An 8,632-nucleotide genomic window follows, 5' to 3' on the forward strand; every position below is an offset into this window, starting at 1 on the left:
TTAGTTATATAAGTCTAAAGGACAGACACTTTTCCAAATGAGTGAGTGAGTTTAGTTTTACGCCGCACTCAGCAATATTCCAGCTATATGGCGGCGCTCTGTAAATAATCGAGTCTGGACCAGACAATCCACTTTTCCAAATACACAATGCCATTTAGAAAGTGATCTAATGTAACATATGGGATTACATTTTTGTCATGTACACCCTTAGGCTTATCCAACCCAACAGGCTCGATCTTCTTCCTTTCTATAACACATTTGATATCAATTATATCATTGAAATGTTCGATTCGCCACATGGGTACAATGTGTGAAGTTCATGTCGTGATATTGCCTTAATATTGCTAAAAGCGGCGTAAAAACATTCTCACTCACTTCATCCGGGACTTGAACCCAAAGTCTCAGAGTCTATCTATCACACTCTCGCTTCTTTGGAGACACCCATTAAACTTTACCACTCGTACGTATGTAGAATCTGTATAGTATTATCCCTTAGAACAAAGATCCCGAGGTTTCTGTAGAGAGTACCCCGCCGTGATATTGCTGGAATATTGCTAAAAACGGCGTAAAACCATACTCAGCCAGCCGGTTGTAGAGAGTAGGAGACAAAATGGGCCCAAGCTTTCCCTATCGTACTGAGAAAGTGTAATCCCCAACATAACATATGTTACTTTTCCTCCTGTTCAGCAGGATATTCTGAAACGTGGTTCGTTTCGTTTAAAAACGAAAAGTTAACGTTACTTGTCAACCTGATATGGGAGGAAAGTCTGGAGTGAACTAGATCTTAGATTTGCCACTTGTGAAATGAAGAAGTTTGGATATGGTGAAGGGAAACCTGGAAACACAGGGTAAAGCAGACATTCGCCGACAGTAGACGTCTAAACAGAGTGAGCGAGTTTAGGTTTACGCCGCTTTTAGCAATATTCCAGCAATATCACAGCAGGAGACACCAGGCGGACACCAGAAATGGGCTTCACACATTGTATCCATGTGGGGAATCGAACTCGGGTCTTTTGCGTGACGAGCGTACGCTTTAACCATTAGGTTACCTCACCGCATCTCTAAACAAAATAACAACACTTTAACAACTTGCAATCCGTCATGCCTTTGTCGAAAGAAAGGGGACGGTGGGGTAGCCTAGTGGTTAAAGCGTTCCGGGTTCGATTCCCCACATGGGTACAATTGATATTGCTGGAATTTTGCTAAAAGCGGCGTAAAGCCACAATTACTCACTCACTCACTGGAAGGAAAGTTCAGTTCATTGATCATCGATCTTAAAACGATCTTTTGGTTTGAAGTCATCTTATTAAAACTGACACTTTGTCAACCAAATCGTAAACTTTCGGCAGATCATAAACATGCTGGTTTTAATTAGGTATAAATTTCTTAGATATGAATCTTTGGAAATTTCGGCCCTCACACAAACACACATTGCAGGCTGTTTACAGTGATTATGCTCTCTCCCTGGCCAGTCCGATCTTGTTATCGACGCTTAACAATGTAATCATGTTCGTAATTTGTCTTCTCTTGCAGAGTTTTCTTTTTAAATCCATCCCACACAATATTCGTATAAACTGACATTATATCTATTTGTCACAGCATATCAGACATTCGCTAATCAGTGTTAATATTGATAATTCCGGCCCTTACGTCACTCGACGCATGATTTATCTAACCTCCGCCTATCCGCCCTACTCTATCAAACGAAACGAGCCGAGGCCGTCAACGCATGTGCACAAAACACGTCTCGCCGCCAAATTAAAAAAGTTTCCTGCAAATTAACCACATTGGATTTTGGCAATAAAATAGTTTTTTGGAGGGCTTCAGAAACTATCGAGTGTTTTTCCTGAAAACGTGGTTGATAATATACATAATATCCTAATCTACGATTTTAAACCCTTGTCTGGTTCTGAGTCTCCCTTACGTCATTGACGAGCATATGTTGGTGGCAGCTGTGTTCCGTTCCTTATTGTCATGGACTTCTTGAAGAAGTAAGGTACTATCTGGAATAGGCCACTGATATGGTACATACCCTGTCGTTAGCAAAATGGTTCTACAACAACAGGTAAAGGAACAGAAAGAACTGGATTTGATCAATCATAATTGGTCCCTCGAGCGCAGACTTTGCAGGCTGTTTTCATATAAAGACAAACTACGAACAGCTGCGCAGCCTAAACTAATTCTTTGATTACCACTGATGTCAATTTACAATGATTGACAAAAAGCAGGTTTTCCAAAGTCATTATAATAGGTCATTAACAGGCAAAAATGTATTCATCTCTGAGAAAGATCTTCTCCTTTGCAGTAGGCATATTATTTCCTGAGGGACTTACATCATTTGGACCATTATTGGTATTATGTGGAGCACTTAGAATGGCACTTATTGCCGATTGTCTTCAAGATGATGTTTTGAGTTTGATTGTTAGTTATTTGCCATGCCTCTTGTCTGTATGAAGATATTAAGATAATTACAAAGATGTATTGTTCTTGATTGTAAGGCCTCATAAATCAACATTCTTGTTTCACATCGCTTTATCGAGTTCCCATTCCAAGCTATTTTGAACGGAATGAAGACCATGATATATGCAGACAAAGAGAAAGTTTCTCGACTCTCGTGAATACGGGTTTCAAGAAATAACTGTAAATGTGTATATGGAAAATGATATAGAATAATTTATGAAATGATTGGGGTCGGTGAGATTTAATGTGTCGGCCGGTGATGACGATATTGTCTAACCATTACTACATCAAAATATCAACCAATTAGCTTACCTGACCAACCGATCCGGTTAGATTACAACCACTTATATGTACGTCATAATGTATGACCATATGGTGACCTGTTCTAGCAGAGTTAGAATTTAAGATTGTAAATATTTTTTTTCACTCATTACTCACGTATTAAATGTGAATATTAGCAGAACATTACTCCAGATTCAAAGACAGGTGAACAGTTAGTATTTTGTCAAGTCAGCATGGGCAGCAATGCAGGCTTCAATACGGCGGGGCATACTACTGATCAAAGAAGTTAGAAAGTCGTGGTCCATGCTGTCCCAATATCGGACCACCTCTTGTTTCATTTCAGCAATATTTGTCAGATTTTTCTTATTGACACTTTCCTTCATAAGTCCCCAAACATTTTCTATTGGATTTAGGTCAGGGCTATAGCTTGGCCAATCTAATAATGTCATATTTTGGGTCCGAAACCAGGCCTGTGAATGCTTTGAACGATGTTTTGAGTCGTTGTCCTGCTGGAAAATCCAAAAATGTCCATAGAACACGTGAGCAGATGGAAGTAAATTTTCCTTTGAGAATATCTGTGTACCGCTCACTGTTCATATTCCCTTCAAATACACAGAGGGGCGTTGCCCCTAACACAGATATGCCACCTCACACGTTAAATTTCGGACTGTATTAGGGCGCTGATACAAAGGTTTATCAGTTTGTTTGGTCCAGAATTTCAGTGTATTAGGAAACAGCCACACAGAAATTTCATCTGAGAAAATCACATTGTCCCAGTTAAACTTTCTATGTTGTAAGCACCAGTTCAACCTTCGCTCCTTTTGTTCAGGTTTCATGATCGGTGATGGAATTCCTCGACTTTCTGCCAACCCATTGCATGCAGCTCAGTTCTAATTGTCTCCTTACAGACAGCCACAGTTCATCTATCAATCATATCCAGCCTTAAGTTTTCTAAACTCCTTCGTTTGTTTTTAGAAACAAGAATACCAAGCCGCCTCCCATCACCGACAGTCAATTTTCTAGGCCTACCTGCGCCTCCCTGGTGCTCAGTGCCATATCCTTTTGCAATATTTTTCAAAACACGATAAACAGTGGACAAAGGGATGCCTGTTCTACTTGAAATCACTTTAGCTGATCTGATGTCCTTGTAATAATACTCTAAAATCAACTTCCTCTTTTCTAACTCATCCATACTGAGGATCACTGAAAATGTCGTCTGCTAGCAAGTAAACAAAGGGGATAACTCTTCACAAACTAATGAAAAAGAATTAACGGAGTTGTCTCTCTTGAATGAACCCAAGCACTTGATAGCGAGTCAAGGTTGTTTATACTAGAAATCCAATTAAACATATTCCTAAAATTCTCAATAATTTCTGGTCATACTATATATCAATTAATCCATTAAAAACAAAAATAACCAACGTTAAACCCCCAATGTACTCCAGACATGGATTATGCTTCCCGACACCGTATCTTTAGCTTTGGCGGTACTCCTCTACTCCCTTGAAATTAGCTCTCCCGGGAAATCCGAAATATACATTTTAGCCTTCCCGGGACATCTGAAAAATACAGTTTAGCCTTCCCGGTACGACACCCTACCAACACCACCACTACCACTACCAACACTACTACTACTACTACTACTACTACTACTACTACTACTACTACCACTACTACCACCACCACCATGCCTGGCACTACTTCTACTAGTACTATTATTACTGATGATGATGATGATGATGATGATGATGATGATGATGATGATGATGATGATGATGATGATGATGTGTCGATCCCAAAAGAGCTCGCTGGTGCATGATTTTGGAAGCACTGCAGATCATTCAGATATTTGTTGCTAGCACATGATGAACCTTGAATATTAGAGTTGGAATCTTGAGCTGCGTGTCAGTGGCAGCCTGAGTTTCCTTGTACTATTTATTGCCTTGGCAGCTGACTACTGGACCTTTTTTGGGTCACATGCTGAGGAAGTCTATTGCAGTAGGCAAGCTGAAATATTGTTTAAATAAGGTTTGTTTAACGGTACTTGAATTATTTTTCAAAGTGTAATTTAGATAACTCATGGATCATAATCAGATCCAATTAAAACAAACGGTGATTTAATCCTTGCACAGGAAAGGGACAGAACTCTACACAACCAACTCCGCACAGCTAATGTCGGCAGCTCAACCTACTTAGCCTAACCATACCCAATTGTTGATAAGCAATAAAGTTATTATATGGCTTCAAAGCAAGCTCACAAGGAAATCTTAAAGTCTAATATATTCTTATGTCTTGGCTTAACACAATTACCCCCAAATCCATAAACAAATCTACTTGGCAGCATGAATCGAATCGTTTCCAATATAGAAGATTCGAATACAAGACAATAATTGTTAAGTGTAAGATTAGATTGAGTTTATTTAATAATACCTAACAGAACACCGTTTCATCTTCTAATACATTGGTCAAATACGATTCCATGATTGATTCTTATTTAATCTACGCCGCCAGACTTTTGTAATTGTACTTAACTGGACTGGTCTGAAAATGATATAAACATTGTCACCACAGACGACTGATAAAAGGATTCGTAGCAACAGACGCCATTATAATCGAAGACCATATTCATCAAGAACCCGTTTTACGTGTGTCACGCAGGGACTTAGATAGACATACATTAACGACTTAACGTACAAAACGACTCGGACGTTGAAGGTTCTTTTCGTTAGGTAAGCACACAGCCAAATGGAACGATAATACCTCTTTGAAACCAATCTAGGTAAATTGAGTCTTTCATCTCAAAGCGAAAACACTCTCCGTGCGTTAGGAAGTGGACCTCGGCTCAATGGTTGAGTCAGTGAAATCCCATAATTGTTAAGAATAGGATTGACGCACATCATTCTATCAATCAAGCCGTGTGGTTCTATGTTTCCAAGGAAATAGCCCGACTTGAACACTCAACCATGACACAGCTAAACCAATTACTCTGATATATAGTGAATGTCCGTTTCGTTGTAGTTGCCAGTTTGCAATTTAGAACATCCTATTTGAAATATTTAAAGAGCGTAAGAGGATATGACGTAGGACTTTTGTTCTATTTAAAGTGTCTTACTGCCCCACAGAAAATATAATTAGCGTTTGATAAACGTCGATGCGTTTAACACCCATTATTGCAATGAGTAGAACAGTCATTTGTGCAACATCTGAGATAGGGTGTTTTTATGGGGAGAAGAAATCGATATACAGGATATCTTCGGTAGGAAGTAGCTCCAGTTCAGACCCGCCATGAGTGTACGATCACGTGAAGAAACAAAGGTAACATATGCAGGTGTTTGGAAGTTAAACACTTTTATCCAAGTCAGAAATAATAGATGTGCCTATTACATGAAAGCAGATGCTCTGCACAGTACAAAGTGAACATATAACATATTCAGCTCATATTTCTTAATGAATGTAAAAGTAAGAGTTCCCCATCCACTGTAGATTAAGTTTTGTGGCAACTACATCATTACTTGGATTACATGGTGTGGTTGGAATCCAGTTGAATTATTTAAATTCTTATTTTTTTGTGATTGTTGGTTTAAAGGACTCTCACAACTGCAAAGGGTTGAATAATGGTTGACTGTTAGTGGAATATGAGCTGAAATATGAAATATATGATGGTACATTTGTAAAATATTGACGTGTATATTGGTGGCGTATAGGTTGTACATCATGGTATATTGGTGGGCTATTTTGGTATACTGTTGGAACATTGGATGTATGTTGGTGGAACAGTGGAGTACTTTGGTACACTGTTGGAACATTAGATGTATATCGGTGGAACAGTGGAGTATTTTGGTATACTGTTGGAACATTAGATGTATGTTGGTGGAACAGTGGAGTATTTTGGTACACTGTTGGAACATTAGATGTATATCGGTGGAACAGTGATGTACGTTGGTATAATGTTTGAATATTAGATGTATATTGGTGGAACAGCGGAGTATTTTGGTATACTGTTGGAACATTAGTTGTTTATTGGTGGAACAGCGGAGTATTTTGGTATACTGTTGGAACATTAGATGTATATTGGTGGAACAGTGGATGAACTTTGGTATACTGTTGGAACATTAGTTTTATATTGGTGGAACAGCGGAGTATTTTGGTATACTGTTGGAACATTAGATGTAAATTGGTGGAACAGTGGTGGATTATTGCTAGTATATAATCGTTATAGTGTTGGAATGTCAGTGATATATTTGTGGAAATATGTCGAAGGTAAATTAGTGGATTTATACATTGATATACTGGTGGAATATTGGTGGAATACTAGTGGATGATTGTGGAATATTAGTGGTATACTGGGGTATATCGGTCGTATACTGGTGGAATGTTAGCTGGTGGAAAACTGGTGCTATACTGGAGGAGTATGAATATTTACATGCAAGCGGCTTACCATCTCACGATGTTCTCAAAAAGCCGAACACACGTCAGTCAGTTTGGTGAATGACGTCAATCCGATGTGATGCGTGTATGTTAGTGGAAAAAACTATGATCGGATCAATGACTAATCGATACCTAGGTGGCAAACATATGTACCATGTCTTAACCAAATGAACATCTAACAGGATGACATTTACCAATTGAACCCATGCTCAACAATGGAATGAAGCAGCCAAATACGTATGTTGTAGATTAGGTTTGGGTATTGCCAAATTTTTTGTATTGCGATATATTGTGATATGTGTTGGCGTATTGCAATATGTATTGCAATATATTGTGATATTTATTTTGAAACAATGCCACTGGCCACTGTCAGGACTCAGATGTGATTGTACAAGAGATAGGTTACAAATGTTTCCAAATTGAAGACTTCGCTCTAAAGTTTGGAACTCGAGAAAAAGCGTCTGCAGCGGCGTCCGCCATTTTGGTCTGTTTATCAATACAACGAGTGCCAGTACCAATCTATTTTTGAATTAATAAGGTTTAAAGTCATGAGTGCAATTATATGACCAATAAACATTCTCAAAACTATTAATGTATAATAATATAGAGGAAATACAAATGTTATTAATATTTTTGACTACATCACGAAAATTACCGATCATGGTTACGGAAATTGCCGATCGTATCGGTTGAACCGGTTTGCGAAACGTGCACCACAATATATCGTATTGTGAAGTTCGAATTGCAATATACCGGTTAACCGGTATTATCGCCCACCCCTATTGCAGGTAGATAAACAATAAATTAAGTAAAATTATGTGCGCGCATTACAGAACAATTAGAAATCCAATGGACATGGACAGTAATTTGTTACAGTTTAAATTTGTTTTGATGAAGAAATTGCACGGAATTAGTTAATGAAATTATATTTCCATAGCAACGAGGCAGTTTTGCAAATTTTGTGGTGGTTATTGCTTTTCCTAATTCTCTCATTTATCCATTGGATATTCCATATTCAAGGTCCGAGAATAATCAATTTCACTCGATGGATGTTCTATCTGGAGGCAATTCATCGTCAGGGAAGAATTGATCTAGAGGCAATATATCACGGATAAACAGACATATTCTTATCATACCCTTCGCGATTATTGTAATTCTTCGTGAAAATTGATATTAATTGCTTCACTTGATGAAAAGGCATATCATGTCTTTCAACCGATGTGCATGTTTCCCAGATTGGAATGATACTGCGATTCCTTCCCAGACAAAGGTCGGATGCGGTTTTACACAGCTGCATAAACGAACAACTTGCTCATCTATAGAACTCCGGCCTGGACAAAGTGGTGTTGGCGTGGGGACTGCGTCCTCAGGTTGCCGCTGACCAGGGGATGGGCCGGATTAAACGATACGCACCTCGGGTCAGGATTTGAACGAGTCTCTAGTTTTACGTTCACGTGACTAT

Source organism: Haliotis rubra, unplaced genomic scaffold (genome assembly GCF_003918875.1).
Source record: "Haliotis rubra isolate DU_JTF1 unplaced genomic scaffold, ASM391887v1 Scf1, whole genome shotgun sequence".
Taxonomy (NCBI): Eukaryota; Metazoa; Mollusca; class Gastropoda; order Lepetellida; family Haliotidae; genus Haliotis; species Haliotis rubra.